Source organism: Hippoglossus hippoglossus, chromosome 3 (genome assembly GCF_009819705.1).
Source record: "Hippoglossus hippoglossus isolate fHipHip1 chromosome 3, fHipHip1.pri, whole genome shotgun sequence".
Classification (NCBI taxonomy): Eukaryota; Metazoa; Chordata; class Actinopteri; order Pleuronectiformes; family Pleuronectidae; genus Hippoglossus; species Hippoglossus hippoglossus.
This window is the reverse complement of record NC_047153.1, coordinates 19,621,088-19,639,579: the sequence shown is the minus strand read 5'-3', so window position 1 is coordinate 19,639,579 and position 18,492 is coordinate 19,621,088.

Below are 18,492 nucleotides of genomic sequence, written 5' to 3'. Positions count from 1 at the left end.
TTGTTCTGTGGAAGCAGCTAATGAGAGGATGCCTGAGATAGTTTATCCTCATTCTGTGCAGGTACTTACATGGAATGTGAATCTGAGTGTATCAGTGTGTCTGAGGATGTGTTGCTTGTGTAACAGCAATTAAAATCATTATTTCAGCTCAGCAGCCACTCTGAGTGGGTTAACTGACATGTGCTATTGGTCGTAAGTGTGTGCAGAACAGACAGTATTTGTGTTTGAGACTAAGTGGGAGAGTGATATCATTCCATTTGCGCAATAATGAAGTGGGGTCAGAAGCCATCGGCAGTGTTTGCCTCCCACCTAATTGTGCTTATTTTTTAATGGACTCTGTACACCATTATTTTTCTGACCCTGGCTTATCACAGAGGCCTCAATTACAAAAAGACAGAGCCAGAAGCATGTCAGCATGTGTGTGTTTGTCAGACTCTGGTGGAACAGTACTGACAGAAATTGCAATTTATTTGAAACTTCAATCAGATAATAATTTTGTACCAGGTTGTTTAAGTGAATAAACAAAATTCATTCATAATTTATAGTTTTGTGACTATGTTTGTCAACTTTCAGATAATACCAGTTTTATATTCTGTATGATGGTAATGTCAGAGTGTTGGTAAATATCTCACTTACTGAATGATTGGTATGAAACTCCTTTCACTTGTTCTTTAGTGTAACCATGACGATTATGTTTGTGTGAAGATTGGCCACCTTTAATTGTGTTGCGCTGTTCCGCAACAGATTTGCATCAATTTCTGTGTGAAACAGAAGTAGCCAGTTCTGTGATTGGCAGTGCCTTTCAGCCCCTAGTGCCTGGACAGTTCATTTTAGTTTAGCTCAAATATTTATCAACACAAGAGCAAATTCTTTGTGCAATAAAGAGAATTAAACACAAAAAGACAATAAGGTAACATTGCATGGAGGAAACAAGCATAGTTTTCAAACCCTCTTTGTGTTGTTGTGGCTTTTGTTTTGAAAGGTTGTTGAGACGTCTCACACAAGCGCTTTAAAAGAAAACACGAATGCAAGAGGCAAGAGCTACAACAGAACTGCAAAGGCCACACAATGGTTACAGAGCCACAACAAAAGTGAGCGATAAGGGATTTTGATTCTCCTATGTGATTATGATTGTACCTTATGCAAGAAAAAAGACAATAAAGAAACAGAACACACTAAAATACTGGTATTATACAACTGATAACATGATATAAGGTTACTATGACAACAGCAAAGAAACTGTACATTTAAAAGAATAGGAATAAGAAAATATTCTGAGCTGTGTGGGAAAGGATGGTAGTTTAATGTTTTTTTTTTTTAATAAATTGCTCTTGATACATGTGGGATGAATGAAATTAGATTTTTCAGAAACCTATTGACACATTACACACATATATATATATATATATTGAAGGAGACAAGGAGCACACAACATGGATGGATAAGCCCCTACATGGCATGTACCATGGAAGTGCTGATACCAAAAAGAGCTACCAATGGCTGGAGAATGCTGGACTGACAGACAGAACAGAGGCGATAATCATGGCCACACAGGAACAGGCCCTACGAACAAGAGCCTTAGAGGACAGGGTTTATCACATCAGACAAGACCCGAGGTGCAGACCGGTAAAGACGCCCCTGAGACAGTCCAGCATATTATAGCAGGGTGTAAGATGCAAGGTGGAACAGCGTATATGGAAAGGCACAACCAAGTAGCTGGAATAGTGTACAGGAACATCTACACCCAGTATTGATAAGAAGTGCACAAATCCCGATGGGACACACCATCGAAGGTGGTTGAGAACACCAGGGCTAAGGTCCTGTGGGACTTCAGATTCCAGACTGACAGACAACTACTGGCTAACCAACCGAACGTAGTGGTGATCGACAACCAGCAGAAGGCGGCAGTAATAGTAGATGTGGCAATACCGGCTGACAGCAACATCTGAAAGAAGGAACAGGAAAAGATTGGGAAGTACCAAGGGTTGAAAGAACAACTGGAAGAAATGATGAAGGTCAAGACTAATGTGATCCCCGTGGTAATAGGAGCACTGGGGGCTGATGATTCCAGGATCAGCATCTGAAGCCTCAGTCCAGAACAGCTAAGATACTGTGTGTGTGTACATATATCAAATTCTTTAAAATGCTGCTATACAATGATTGCATTTGTTACCTTGCTGTTTATATCTACACTTGCAGCAACCCCTGCTGCACAGGATGCATGGTGAAAGTGACTAAGAGATGAAAAGAAGCACAGAAGAAATTACAGTGTACGTACAGGAGTCTACACTGATAAGAGACTACACCAACTCATATCATGTGTTCTTTCATATCACTCCAAAGACATATTGATTACTTTTAGCACCTTTGCAGCTCCTCCAGTATAAGCAATTGGGTTTTCAGATTCTGCAGCAATATTGCTTGCTCTGTTGCACCACGCAAGATCAATCAGTCCTAAGAAAGTAGTCGAATCCATTTCCAATAGGCTAATAATATTTCAGACACAGGTTTGCTCTGGGCAGCTTGGCTCAACCAGCTGAAAGGAAACTAACTCTTTCTTCATGCTTATTGCTATTCATGCTTTCTACTGCCGACCGGCCCTTAATTATTCAGATGAATAAATTACCTATAAAGCAGAAAGTGGAGTCATGGCGTGCCAGGAGGGAGCAGGCCTGTCAGCTTCAAAGGGCCAAAACCTGCCTGGATCCTGTGGGCTTCACTCCACTTAACACCAGTCACTAGGTGTATATGTCTAGGCTTTTATAAGCCCGGCTGAAATGTCAGGGGGCAAGGAAGCTCCCAAGTGTGGGGCTCAATATTGAATGGAAGTCACATTTAAATCAGCCTGCGTGGCTTTAGTGACCTTCATTGGAATTAAGTCAATAGAGGTTAGGGGAGAGGTCAACATCATGTCCGACCTAAGATGGTTTTGAATTTCTCTCATTTAAATGTTGTGGTGATTAGCAGTATCCCTCACATAACACCCTCTGGATTTGATAGCTGTATTGCCATTATTTTGTCATATCGAATATTAATCTTGAACTTCTTTTTTTGCTATTTTTCTTGCGTTTTATTTATAAATGATGCTTCTATCGGTGATAAACTTGGAGATTGTAGAAAAAGGTTTTAATAGCTGTCATACATTAGTACACACTGAGGTGCCTCTCATTTATCAGAGCAGAGCAGAAACTCTTCAGGGACTCAGGAAGTCTGGGTGGGTAAACCAAATGACCGCAAATCCTCCCAAAGTGATTTCTGCTGAGGTGCCTGTTGAGCAATGTGCTTAACCCCCAACTGCTGGAGTGGAGCCGTCAAGTGAAAGAGAAACAGCCAGATATTACGTGGTTTTCTCCCAGGTGTGAGTGTGTGTAACAGATCCAATGAATGTGAAGCAGGTGGATGCAGAAAAAGGGGGAGCGTGGTCAGTAAACCTTCCCTGGATAGATACAGTTAACCACATGAATGATATTGCAGTGCAGGATCTTGTTGCCGGAGTTGGTCTCCAGTGCCCAAGAGGATGGAGTTTTTTGAATTTCAAAGCACCTGCTCCATCCATTTTCTGTTCTCGCTTATTCCTAGTTGGATGAGGTCTTTTCGTGTTTTCCGCAGAAAACACAGGATCGCTAGTTTATTCAGTTCAAAAGCATGTTCAAGCTAAGCAAACAGCATAGCTTGAACATTGTGAATTGTACATCCTTCATTCTGTTGGGTTCATTCTTAAAAGTCCCACATTTTGAGGAAAAATGCTTCTTCATTACTTTTAATTAATTAAAGCAACGTTATGTTACTATGTTACTCTTACCGAGCAGCAGCGCCCTCTATCAATCTTTTGAGCACAGCTGTGACTGTGTAGTCCCACTCACCGAACTGAAAAACAACTGATGGTCTCTATCCTCCTGAACCAGAAGAGCTGCCGCTGTAAAAAATACAGCAAACTCTGTTTCATTCTTGATATTTTAAAAGTTTCCTCAACAAATATGAAAGAATATCAAAACGATTTCTAAGTCTATTTAACTGATCTACAGTTTGGCATTACTTTTGAACGATACCACTCTCAAGTTTTATATGAAGCTAAAGGCAATGAGTTTGGCTTACTACAAACCATGATTGGAGCTGGAAACAGAAACTTGGTTCTGTACAAAGTAAAAAAAACTAAACTTATGTGATATTTCTTGGCAGGATTGAAGACCTCACGGTGATGTATGTAACCCACACAACTGTTGATTTTACATTCAATTTTGTCATGGCTTGAACAAACAAGGCTGTGTTCGTTTGGAAGTTTGGAAACAATGGCTATTTTAGCTTTGAGGAGAACCAGACTAACTGATTTTATTCTGCTATCACTCTTTACCACCCTGCTAGACACAACAGTTGCATGGTGGCTGACTGCGGAGTACAAATACATAGACAGAAATGTAGTCAAGTAAAAGTAAAACTACCACATTCACTTTTCTACTTGATTAAAAGTAATTAAATACTTGCTGTCAGACTGTAGAGTAGTAGAAAGTACAATATTTGCTGATATATGTAGTGTAGCCTTAAAGTGAAAAGTACCCAAAAATAAATTTACTTAAGTAAAGTAGTTAAGTACAGTAATGAAGTAAATTTACTTTGTTTCATCCCACCACTGCTGACTGCAGGATGCAGGACACACGAGCAACATGTTGATCCCTATAATACGACAAGATGCTTAAGCTAGCCCTGGGCCTCTGTTAGTCTTTTCATGCAAGCCAAGAACTGAATACAAATCTTATCACCACACATTTTTGTTTTTTGAAAGCAAACACAAAACTCCACATCACAAAGACCAAAATTAATGAGGTCACCTTTTTTACAATAATTCAATCTGATACTCACTTCCCCAGTTCATTCTCCAATTAATCAAATCAGCGTGTAATAATATTTCATAATGCACTTTGAATTTTTCCAGGTCTGCTGTTGAATAATGACTTGTTAGCCCTGGGTCCAGAGTGTGGCCTGAATCTCTTCAGGTTGACAGTAAAAGCTAAATGTGCCTCGCTAATGTCACATAAATGCCACTCCAGACTCCCTCTAGTGCTGTAATTGCCACTCCGACTCTCTGCATACCATGTCAAATGCCACTGACAAGTAAATTACGCAATAATACCACACTAAACTGGAGCTGAAAGCTATTTTCCTTGGGTGCTTGAACAATGGTTACAGTGGTTAGTCATTTTAATTAACATGGTAACATGGGTTAATTAGTTACACAGAGTACAGTGTGATTCATCCGTTTCCCCCAACAAACCTATGAAATATAATCTTCATGCTGTTGTATTTTTTCATAGGGATCCCTCCTCCCTCTGTGTCATGTTCCTGGTTAAACCATTCAGCATCACGGGCCTGATTACAATATTTATTACCCGTCAACTTACACAAAGCAAAGAATTCAGAGAGAGCAGCGGCGGAAACAGCGACAGCCCGTGCAGGCTAATCTGCCAGCCATGCGAGCCTCTGGGGCAGGGTTTGGTAATGTGATTTAGATGAGTTTCCCACGCTGGTGTGTCACTGCCGTCTCCCCTCAGTGCCTCGGCGACAGTCCCTCATTACACACCGTGCCACCGTTAGCTGTATCGCCAACGAGCGTGACAGTTTTTGACACTGAAACACCCGGTTTGTTCGCCGGCGAAAATGACGGCGAGGTATGTGCGAGGAACATAGGGAGCGACAGGGTTTACAGTGTTAGAAAATGAGAGAATCTTCTTACCCTCACCCCTTTCGATTCACACTTTAAACTACACGTCGTTGCATGTAAAGAACACCATTGTTTTAATCAACATACAGCGTGAAGTTGTTGGACTCGAAACCTTGAAATGACTTAACGTGTTCTGTGGAGCTTAAGCAGAGCTGCTTATTTGCTATGAATATTTCAGTGGATAAGGAAGGAAAGAGGACAACAAGCAAACATGTCCAATACGTTTCCTCCAACTCTACCGAGTCCACCCAAATTTCAGCCTATCAGATGGCGAAGTCCTAATTTAAAACAAGTGTGTGTGTGTGTGTGTGTGTGTGTGTGAAGAACAAGAATTAAGTGAGAATTAAGTGTTTATGCACTCTATTTGAATATATAGTATAAGAATGCATTTTGTAATGTTGCAGCCATCATCCATCCATCGTTTTTGTGCGCTCATACTGTAGGTGTATGTGAACAGTACGATTGTGGAATGTGCATGGTTGTGTTACACTGTCAATGAAAAGGTGGGTGTGTGTTACTCTCCATGACTCAAGGTTGGGCTCCAAAGCTTTGGCTATTTGGCAACTGCAAAAACGAAAAAAAAAAAAGAAGATATCCTTCTTCACTTCCTTCTCCTCATCACCCTCTCAATACTGAGGCTGACTGAACACTGCCATGTTCAGGTCCAACAGAAGAGGTTGAGGCAGAAGCATGAATGACATGTCGCTCAGCCTCTTGTGCTTATATGTGTGTCAGTGTTTATGAGCAAGACTCTATTTGATGTTGAGAACAAAGCACTAAGTGACGTAAAGTCAGTCTTCATTAAGCACTTGGCTACAGGTTTTTAAAATACTGATGTATCCCTTTCAGCTAAATCAAACAAAACTAAACGCAAAGAGTTTTAGAAACTGCTGTCTCTCCATCATCAGGAAGAATATCTGGAACATGGAGGACTTTGAGAAGTCAGGACAAGGGCGGATTTCTTCATTCCTCGCCCCTCTGGTGTTCTCATACCCTCGTCTCAATCACAGAGCCTAGTTATCTGCACCAACCAATTATTTGATTAGAAGAAGGAAGGGTTTAAATCGTTTAGGCCACTTCATAATAAGGAGGGGACGCCATAGGATCCCAGGGATCCAACAAATAGGGCTGAACTTCAGTATGAAGGTATTAGATCTAATTAGACTTGCAGACATACAGCTGTATGTCTGACACACAAACAGAGAGATAATGTACATACAGTTGTCGTATTTTAGTTAACACACAATGCCTGACTTAAACCTGAGGGGCCCGTATCCCACAGTGCACTGTAGGACTCCCATAGAATTCTCTCAAAGGCAATTTAATATGAAAGAGTGTTTCCCTGTAAAACAATTTTTTTTAAAGTTGGTTTAAGGGGGAAAAAGTGTTCTTAGAGTTCATGGAAAATTGAAGACGGGAGACTTTCTTCTAAAATCAGTCGCCCAAACCAGATGCCTTTGGAAGTTTGACATCACGCTGGGTCACCTCAGAGTGGCAACACTGCTTCAACTGTGGGTGTGATGCATCAACTTTCAGTAGTAACTGTATTTAAAAAAGCGCAGTTGGTCTCATCTATGAAACAGAAAGACTTAACGACTGCCCCTTTAAAGAGCCTGCTCAAGACAGGAATGTGGAGTCCTCATTCTTTCTTGCAGTTCTGTATAAAAGGTACAACCAGACCAGTAAGGTAGTCACAGAGCCAAATGGTTGTCTGAGCAAAAGGGAGGGCTGGCACGGTGGGACAGGGCACTGAGGCTGTTGTGTTACGCATCACGAGTCAGAGACAAGGGGAAGGTTAATCAATTGATGAGCAATGTTAGAATGTGCTGTACAAAATAGTGTGAGTCAGGGAAATGATTAACACAATTAACTGTCAAGGTGACAGGGGGCAGGGGGTCGCAGTAGTTTCCAGAGGGAGAGCAGGGGGGGTGGCTGGGGAAGTCACTGAGCACAGCGGACTACTGAGAGTTTCACATGATTCTGAGCAGACAGAGAACAGAGGTTAGGAATCAGGCAGACAGGCGTACATAAAACAAGACTTTCCAAAAGAAGCTGAGGCCACGCTGAATCTGTCAAAGCGTAAAGTACATGAGGCAAGTCGAAGTTGTGGCAGAGAAGTGGTGATCAAACCCATACTTATACAGTTCATGGAAACAGGTGAGTAGGATGATTTGATGATAAGAAGCAGGTATGAAGTTGAGTTGGCAGAAGGAGAATAACCGGCGTAGAGCCACGCCCAGCCAGCAGCACACACTATCAGCAATGTAGCGGTGTCTCTGAAGCGGATATTCTGTCTTTTCAAGGGATGGCAGAGAAGGGGAGAAGCAGTTCAAATCAAAATCAAAATCTCGTTACTGTAATAATCTGTTCAGTCTGTGTCTGTTTGTATTCACTTCCTGTTTTATTTTGTTGTCTGGGGTCTTGTGTCTAGTTCTACTTCCTGTTGGTTTCCCCACACACCTGTACCTTGTTTGTCATTAAGCCTTCCCTATTTATACCCTGTGTTTCCTCTCACCCTCTGCCAGATTGTCATCGTCTCCTTCGTGTGTTCATGCTCTCCAGCGTTAAGTTCTGTGTGTTTGCTTACCTGGTTTTGGACTCTGCCTGGATTACAGACTTTGGATTTTGTGCCTTTTCCCTGAATGGACTTGTTTGCTTCTCTGACTGCCTACCCGTGTATGACCTCTGGATCGCTAAAGTAAAGTTTTATTTTGTCTCCCGTGCTTCCTTTTGCAACTGAGTCCCAGCTTTATACAGAACCGTCACAGTTTCACCTGAGACGATTGATCATGATTAGCTAGAGGGCTAAAAAGACAGATTGAAGCATTATATCTTACACTGGTACCAGCTATATAAAAAGGATATTAAGTGTGTATATCGATGCGTTAATTTCCACAACTTTGAAAAATGGATTGACACTCAACTGACCACTTCCGCAGCACACACACTATTTTGGAGGGCTGTGTGCATGTTTACCAACTGTTGTGATCTTATTTCATTCTATAGAGTTTAGCAGGATCCAGTACAATAGGAACACGTGTTTGACTTGTTATATAAAATGATCATAACTGCGCGAAATAAAATATAAGCAGTAAAATAAAATGAAATAAAATTTGAAAAAAAATCCAGCCGTCAAAAAACTTAAATGGGCATGACACGTCTGGTGAGATCAACAGTTATATAAAAACTGATCCGTGATGAGTTTGTCTTTTTTCTTTACATGCATAACAGAATCAGCATGACACAGAAACATCCAACAGCTACTCAGGCTAATAATGTGATGCAAGAGGAAAGCAATGGATTCACACAGGCTATTGATTTCCAACTGAAACAGGTTAGGTTCTCACAGCTGGATGCAGGCATTACAACTGAGAGGAGACTGTGGGAGCACTGATCTACAAAGGAAATGCTGAAAGCCAGGCCCTATACTAAGTTTACCATGTAGAAATCATATACCGCAATATGTCATATGTGCTTATGTAGATACCCTGTATGCTCTTGTATAAAACCTGGATTTAATCAGGGTTTAACATCATAGTCCTGCACCACATTTATTAAGCCCCTGACAACACTCTGATGCCTATCCAGAGTATTTTTTCATATTTCAAAACAAGAATAAATCCAACAGATGAGACACTTTCTGATAAAGTGAAATGACTCATTTACTTTAACTAATTATACTTTATTCCATTCTTGGGACTTGCACATGTAGCCAGAAACAGCCGTAGCAAAAGAATAAAAACAGATTACACACACACACAAACACACACACACGCACACATAGAGAGAGAAAGAAAGAAAGAGATAATGTACACACATTATTCACACTTATTATACATTACACAAAATACCAGACATCAACCCGAGGGTCCAATACACCCCACAGTGCTTTGTCGGACTCTCATATCATTTGTTTCTTCTTATAACTCAAAGGAAAATTTCCAGTTGACAGAGCATGCTTCACTTTAAACTATTTGTTTAAGGGGGCAAAATACTGATCTTAGAAATCCTGATTCAGCATTCAAGAAATTCAAAGTTATAACATTGAAACAATTTAGATGGGAAGTGTTTCATTCTCCCAGACCACACGCTGTTTGCAAGACCTCTGACTAAATCTGTCATCACGCTCCAAATGATGTTGCTCATGACTCCACCAGCTCACATTCAGCACTTTCATTTATGAAGTCCACGTCACTTCATAGCCCTGATCAGCCCCTGTTACCTGGGGGCTTATAAATTGAAAATCCAGCGTATCTCTCAGTCCTCTGTAAAGTTTCCTGTCTGGGTCTCTTATTTCTAAAAAACAAGCCATCCTATTTCCCAATATGCAAACCATACACTGGAGAGGCCTTTCATGCAACTGGGGCCCTACAGTGGTGGGTCATGATTGCCAGTCCTTCAAGTCAGTGGTTCTCATACCACTGTTTCCCCCCTTGTTGGTGGCTCATGTGTGAAAAGACCGGAGGATGTATTTGACTCTGCTGTGTCCTGGGGACCTGTGAGGTTAGGTTAAGACTTTGAGACTGCTGGGTAACATGTTTCGGTCTGTGCCTGCTTACATGATGAACAGCAGGGATAAACCTGTGGAAGTGTCCGACTGATCAATCTGTCTTTAGTGCAACATAAGGAGATCGGCCCAGATGGGCAGTTGTTCTGGCTGACTGACTGTAAAGTGAACGGTCAATGAGGGATGTGACTCCGAGCAGGGCTCTATTAGCTGTTCCACCTCCGCTCAGCAGAGTGCTTGGTTGTCTGTTTAACACTTTACCCCCTCCCAACACACATGTGGTCCCATAACGGGGTGCTGCCTGGGTGAAATACCATTAATTGATGTAATGGCCCAGATTCAGAGCTCCACTGTGTTCACAGAGGTCTGGTTACTGCTCCGAGTGATGAGAGGAAACAAATATGTGGAAAATAAGTGACAACGTTTAGTCTGTTTTGTTTTAGGCTGTCAACAAAAGAAAGAACAAATGTGTAAAATAACACATTAAAACACACATCTTGATTCAGTTGTTTTGTTGTCTGTTGAGTAGAAGTAGCATCATGCAAACCTCACAAAGGACTTCACGATTAATGCATTGTGGAAACGCCGCCACCCATGGAAGGCGGAAAAGGCTATCTTTTGATGCAGGCAAATATTGTGTCGGAGTCGCTGTCAGAGTATAATGAAATGGGTATTTATGCAACCATGCACACAATTCAAACTGTTGCTAAGCTTGTCGACAGACAGAATCCGCCATCAGTCACCGACTCAGGGCCCGGGGGACGCGCTGTTCTAATGAAATCAGAGGAAAAACAGAGAGTCCTCACAGAATGGAACCCACCAGTCTGAAAAGATGTTACTACAAGTTTTCAACCTTCTTCTTTTGCAATTCTTGATGAGCGCCGACAAGTATCACAAGAAGCAGCGTTGTTCTGCGAGTCTTTTGAGATCCCTGTGGAGCGTACGTTTTTTTTTCTGTGTGTGGAGTTTTAGCTTTCATGCCAGGCGGAATAGGAAATTAACAAAATGCCAACAGCTGAATACGGAAACGCACGGACAAGGAAGTCTCTTCAACAGACTCTGGCACCACACTCCTTTCAACATTACCTTGGGGAGAGCAATGAGCTAATTCATCAACCGAAATAACGATACATTCTGCAGCACACACCAGCTCTGTGGATAATAAAAGGTAAAATAGTTCACACCATCACATGTCACTTGATAGCTGCTGTGATCCAAATCAACTATGGGGTCAAAGCAGGAATCAAACCTCTAACCCCTGTACAATTGGAGTCATACTTTGCACACACTGACCCACATACAGTGTAAATGTGTTAGTGGCTACTACGGAGAAGGTATACAAATGTTTCCTTTGTAACTTATCATGCCTTAAAGCATCAGCCAAAAGTTAAATACTTAAATTATAGTAGAAGTTCCTAAACACTTGACTTGACCAAAGTACATAAAATCCTAAGCACTTTGGTTTTAATAACTTGTCAGATTATTATAGGATAACTCCTCAGATGTTACCCGCTGGTTCTCCATTGGCAGAGATGGCATTTACTCCGGTGAAATGTTTAATTTGATTTTCGATGGTCTGGTACTCTCTGTTCAGTGATCTCAGGAAAAATGACTGAAAGTTAGAATCTCTGCCTGCTTCAGTGCGGCTCGCTGCTCCTTATCGTTCATATTTTATGAAGTTGTAATAAAAACAGAGTTCTTCTCTGGGAAAATCATCCCACCATGCTGTGTGTGATATGAAAGAGTAGCATTGTACTACCCCTGCATGGGTAACCACTAGAATAGTAATGGCTTTATCTTTTTTAAGATGAGGGTAAGTGCCTTATTCAAGTGATTCATGTCCCGATCTCTTAACAGTCACAGACTAAAAAGGAAATCTGTTGCAGCCTCCACGCGGACTGGCAGACTTCAACTGAACCTGAAGACAGTTTAGCACAATATCACATATTCCTTGGGAACAAAAACAATGAAATTGGCCTTTTACCTAAAGCGAAGATCAGCCCCGTTTAAGATATATAAAAGTCAAATATGACTGAACATCATGGATTGATTCTAGATGCATCCTGCCGGCCCCTGGGCCTGTGTATGAAGTGGCATCCTGTGTGTAAAATGACTGTTAGTATTTCTTGTTTGGAGAGATGCAGAAGAAACCCAGACAGGCTAAATGACCAAAATAATAAGCAAAATGACACAAAATGACCACAAAGAGATGCTGAACAACCGCAAAATAACTGCAAAAAGACTGCAAAATGATGCAACTTGGGTCTCAGTCGTTCTCTGGGGCCCTATAAACGATGGTTTAGGGGCCATTTCTCATAATTCAGGCACCCTGGGCATGGTTAGCTTGTTTTCCTCAAGTCAGTATTATGCATAGTTAAACAAAGCAGAGGCATGAACCTTTGTTCTGTCACAGAGGCCGATAGACACCAAATTCCTCATGTCAATTAAAAATTTTAGCAGCTCAGGCAGTTTTAGAATAAAAAAAGTATAGTTTGAAAAGAGTCTTCTGACCTGCCAGGGGGAAAGTGACACAGCCACCCACCGAAATCAAAGCTAAAACAGTGTTTCGCAGGTGAACTGGGCAATTCTATACCCTGATAATAACCACTAACTATACATTTAATGTCATTGTTGGAATTTGTTCATAATATATTGCCTTATGTGTTGAAAACTGGCCGATCAAGTTACCAGGTCAGAAAGTTCTGAAACTATGGAGAGAGAGAGAGAGAGAGAGAGAGAGAGAGAGAGACCATCGGATCAACATCTATTTAACACATTTCCACAGATAGCGAGACACTTCAAGCACTCTGACAGGGCTGACACGAGTCCTCTTGATAATAAGGATGGGGGCAGATACACTGTCGACAGGATGTTCCATGGTTGGAAAGTTTATTTCCTCTCCACGCTGCTGTCAGCAACAGCCATCTATATTTAATATTTCCATTTGCCTTCAGCTTGCCCTGTTGGCCTGGACTCGACTGACGCTGTAGAACACTCATCCTGGAGATAACTGGAACGTCTTGATGACCAGAGTGTACAGAGTGGCTTGAGTTAAAAGTTAATGAAGTTATGAAGCAACATATACGTCATACAGTTTTACAGCCAACCTGGATAAAATTGGACTTTCTTAGAAGCTACAGAGGAATTAAACGTTTTCCTGAAAGGTGGCTAAACGGTTATACCTCAAACACATCTGACGTGTGCCTCTAACGTCCTCCTGGGTTATGAACTGATCCACAGGATTTCAGAAAAAATATTATAAAATATAAATATAAAAATTAGTCAGTGACAGTATTAAGTTAACGCAAAGCTGCAAAAACCCCATTTCCAGGCTTGAACCTAAGATGAACTCCAAACAAATATTGCTGCATGTTTGCTGGATTTCATAAAGGCAATTGTTTGCTAATTAGTTTGCTGAATTATATTAATTTGTTATATGTCAATGCCGTTTGTTCATAGCTTATTTTTTGCAGCTCCAAATTGGCCAAAAGAATGTGCAAAAAAAGGAAAGTAAACAGTAATTAAGACATCACTATTTACTATTCAGTGTCTAGCGACTGTGTTTTACCTACTTTTCAAGAATGCATAAGCATTTACACTGCAAAAAGATATATGTTCAAATTTTCCTCGACCACCTCAGCAAGTAGTTTGACTGATCGGATGACAATATCTTTGTGCTCGTGGACACTTGTAAATAGAGGTGTCCACTTGTGATCCATCCACTCAGGACACAAGTTAGCGCAGGGTCAACCATGCAGTCAAACCCCCCCCCCCCCCCCCCCCCACACACACACACACAAGCTAGCATCCGTCGCAATTGTGTGTTAGCAATAACGGCACTTACATTTTCTAAAGAGATTTCATAGGTAAAATATTAAGGCAAGATTTCCTCATGAAAGTTGACAGCAAGGGCGGCACGGTGGAACAGTGGTTAGCATATTCGCCTCTAAGAAAGGTGGTTCCTGATTCAAACCCTAGTGTGGCAGACCTGGACTCTATATTCACCGTAAGCGATAATGAGAGTGTGATGGTTGTGTGTCTCTGTATGTTGGCCCTGAGATACAGCCGGCAGACCAGAGTGCACCCCCCTCTCTCATCCAATGTCAGCTGGGATGTCTCCAGCTCCCTCTATCTAATCGGAGGATAAGCGGTAAAGATAATGGTTGGATGGCAGTTGACGTCACACAGTTAATACGTTCCAGTGGTCATCATAGTTGCAGATATCTCCATTTTCTCCCTTCAAGAAAGAAAAACTGACTAATCCTAATAAAGAATTTCATGAAGTAAGAATTATGTGCTGGAAGAGCTTGACACACTCGTAGCTGCTGCCAGTGTATCTTTCTTCTGTTCTGTTTTAGATCATATTGAGTTTCATTGTGCTGTGAGTTGAGAGTTTTCCTATCAGTGCATGTACAGTATTAGGTCAGGCTCTGCTCACTGTCAATCTCCTGACTCTCACAGAAATGTCTGCATGAATAATACTCTCTCTTAAAACCATGCCACTTCTTAAACAGCAGAGACATCAGTCAACTTCCCCCGTACAGTAGGTCTGATGACGTCAACGAGACAAAGAAGGAAATGTAGGGAGAGAAAAAATTTCAGCGTATGACATGCAAATGAAGAAAATTTACCTTGACATTACATGAATTGTGGTTAATTGTCTGAAACGCAGCAACAACAACAATGAACGTGACAAAAGCGGAGAAAACGGTTTATTTAATGAACAATGGTGTGTTCATTCACACACATGGATGCTGTGCAGTAGATGTGAGTACAGATGGGAGATTTCAGAGAGCACACATATGAGAGAAGCCTGCTAATGATACAGCGCGGTGATTGCGGTTTGTTTTAGGAGGCTTTTTCTGGTGCGTCCCCAGGGTGCACTGCCACGCTGTGTTGTTATCTAGGCTCAGAGAGAACAGGAAACAGGAACAGCTGTTGTCGCTGCTCTCCTTTTGGTCCAGACCAAGCTGTCCCCATTCTATCCGTCCATCCATCTATCTATCTTCATGTGATTTTGTGTCTGAGCACTGGATGTGTTTCTCTGGCCCCGTCTCCCCCTGACATCTCCACTAACACATGCAAGCGTGCGCGTGTTGACACTGTGTGTTTCACATGTAGGTGATGCAACATAATAAGTACTTAAGAGACATCATTTATGCTCATGTCATTCTAATCTACACACAGACGGGTGTGGGTGACCTTGTTTGTTTCCTTTAGCTTAAAGCCGACATTCATCGTGTTCAGGCTGCAGAAGCAATGAGGGCATGGTATACACAAGATTTCAGTATAAACTTTGACAAGTTCTTCTTCACGTGAAAGTTTTGTTTGTCAAAAAAGAAAAACTACTTGTACCAAGTTTGATAGGTTTTGCCTTCCTCTGCTAATTCTATCCTGTTTCTATCTATGTCGCTCAGTCAGACATGAATTACCACGTGAATTGGCCCAGTTGTCTGACTGATGTGTTAATATGGACAGGGAGCTGCGCTGCGCTCTGTATTCTGTCTTCAGACACAGTGATGACTCCTCAGTTCGCTGCCAGTGTTCAGGCCTGTGGGACGGTATTGTCCAGATGCTTCTCTCCCAAAGCAGGAGGTTTCCCTGCCTGAGGGAACTCACTGCTCTAATTCTCAAATCGCTGTACATGTGCCGATATGTGTGAGTGCACGCCGGTGTGCCCGTCGCAGCAGCACTGTCTACTACAAATTGGGAACGTTGTATGTTTGCCTTTGTATTTTGTGCAGTATGTAAATCAGGCAAATTTACATTAAGCCACTTGTAATCTTAATTCTAGGGCTGCGTTTTGCCTTATTTGATACTAGTGCTGATACAGTGGTGATACCAAAAGTGATGCCTCAGTTTGAGAAATAAATTATGCTTTTACATGAAAAAATATGTTTTTCTTTCATTTATTAAGTCCTAACTTTTTAGATATTTAGTATTTCTTAGCACAAGCAACCAGACACAAACAAAAAAGTAAAATAATAAAATACTTATTAGATCGTGACGATTTTCCAGCACTTATGTATTGAACACATTTCAGTCCCTACTATTAGATTAAATAACCTGCTTGACAAAAGGCATTAATTTTAATAGAGTTCATAGAGTTAAACTAGTTCTAATGGATTTTTTTGTGTTCGCATTTACATTCATGCTCTGTTGTTAGATTTTCTCAAATATGTTTAACAAAGTTTGCAGAGTTTTATATTAGGCGAATCTCATTTTTCAATATAAAGACAGACATGAATTTAGTAAACCTGTAAAAGACCCTTAGGATGACCATATATTATCTGAGACATAGCAGCTATTGTATGTTCATTATGCTCCATAATGTCCTTTATTTCATCTCTCTTCCTCTTTTGGAGTCTGTTTCCCTCCTTCTCTCTGTCTGTTGCCTTCACTGACCAGAGCCCCATGGTGGTTTTTAACATTATTGAAGCAGTTGTCCAGCCTTTAATCTGTGACTTGGGGCTGTCATTATCCATCAGAGGAGACACTCTGTCCCTTCCAATTTCCTCCCTGAGTCCATCTCTCCCATTTGCACCACCCAGGCTTTGAATTCTCCCTCTGCCTCGCCTTGCTTCATTAATATTTAACGTGCCGACTAGTGATTTACACACACAATCTGCCACTCCCCATCACTTCTACACCTGGACACATGGACGTTGACATTCCTCTTTGTCCTAATCTGCTTTCATGTCCTTTATTCCTCTCCTCTGCTTCTCCTCTTGTCTTCTGTCCCTGCGTCTCCTGTCACCTGTCGTCTCCTCGCACATCCTGCATCCCTGCATGTCCCTAAAACAATCCCGGCATTATTTGCTGAAGGGCAAAGTGTCTGCAAATTATACGACCAAAATGTTCGGCTTGAAGGTTCATGCTTTGACCTTGGAAACAACAGTTTGACAAAATTAATTCCCAACACATGGTCCAACTTACTCTTTCTACGTGTAACTTTCAACTATTTCACATGGCGTTCCTCAGTAGTTGCTCAGTTGTCATGGAGATGGTTTAGTTATATATTTATTATATATATTATATTTTCTTGTACTACAGTAAAAATGCTATTACTCTATGTGAAAAAGAGATTTATGTCTACTGTGCGGCTCAGCTTGTAAAGTGGGTCGTTTATCACACGGTTGGTGATTCAATCACCCACTTGTTGAAGCCTCCCTACATTGAAGCACACATAGTTGCTTTTGATTGTTTATCAGGTCTTGCATGGCAGCTTGTTTACACATATGTGAATAAACAGATGAATATAGTGTAATAATAAAACACTTAAAAAAGCTCTGTGTACGTAAATAAAGTAATTCACCAATTTACTGTGCGGAAATAAACAGTAACAGATTTATGTCGAGTGCTCGTAGTCGTGTGCCCTAATAAAACCAGGGACCAGGGACAACAAGGATTGAACAGCATTAACAGACCAATGACTTTGCCTTAAACTATTTCTGTGTGCTCCAAACACAAATATTTCTTAAATATTTTAGAGGTATAATTTGCTGTATTATCAATGAGATCATAACATATGGAATTTTCTATGCCACAATGCAAACCTGAAAAATAAAGCCTGACATGGATTTTTGAGGCCAATGCCATAACCAATATTTCAAAGTTAAGAAAAACCTATTGAGGCTTAAAATGTTACACTTAAACCATCAAATGTTTTATAAATAACTAAAGAAAAAAGTACAACCAAATATATAGATCTTAAACTAAGAAAAAGTATTTTTTTTGTCATAAAATGTTAATATAAATGAACATCTTTTCTGCATTGTTCAATATGTCAAATAAAAGTTGTCATATTGTGCATATCAGCAAATGGTACTGACATGTTTGTGAAAGGCTCATATCGGCTGAATTAATCGGTCAACCCGATAAATCATCGTCGTACTCTACTTCAAAAAGTGAAGATGGGTACATCTACCAAAGTTTCCTGATGTAAAAGGGTGAACAAAATCGGGGCATGGCCAGAAAGTAAAAAAGTGAGAGTAAGAGAAAAGACAAACTAGAGCGAAAACAGAAAGATAGAGGTATAAACAGGGAAGCGGAAGAATCTGTGGCAATGGAAAGAACTATGAGAGAGTGGTTGGAAAACAAGGGCTAATCAGTTTTCTTGGTCTTCAGGCCTGGTCTGTTGTTTGGTCTGCTGGTCACAGGCAGGACATTTACACTCTGTGTCTCACATAAATCATGTCACATGGCTGAACGAACAGACTGTGCCAACATTTTAGCTCCAAGAAAACCCTGCTCATCCGTTCAGCCCACC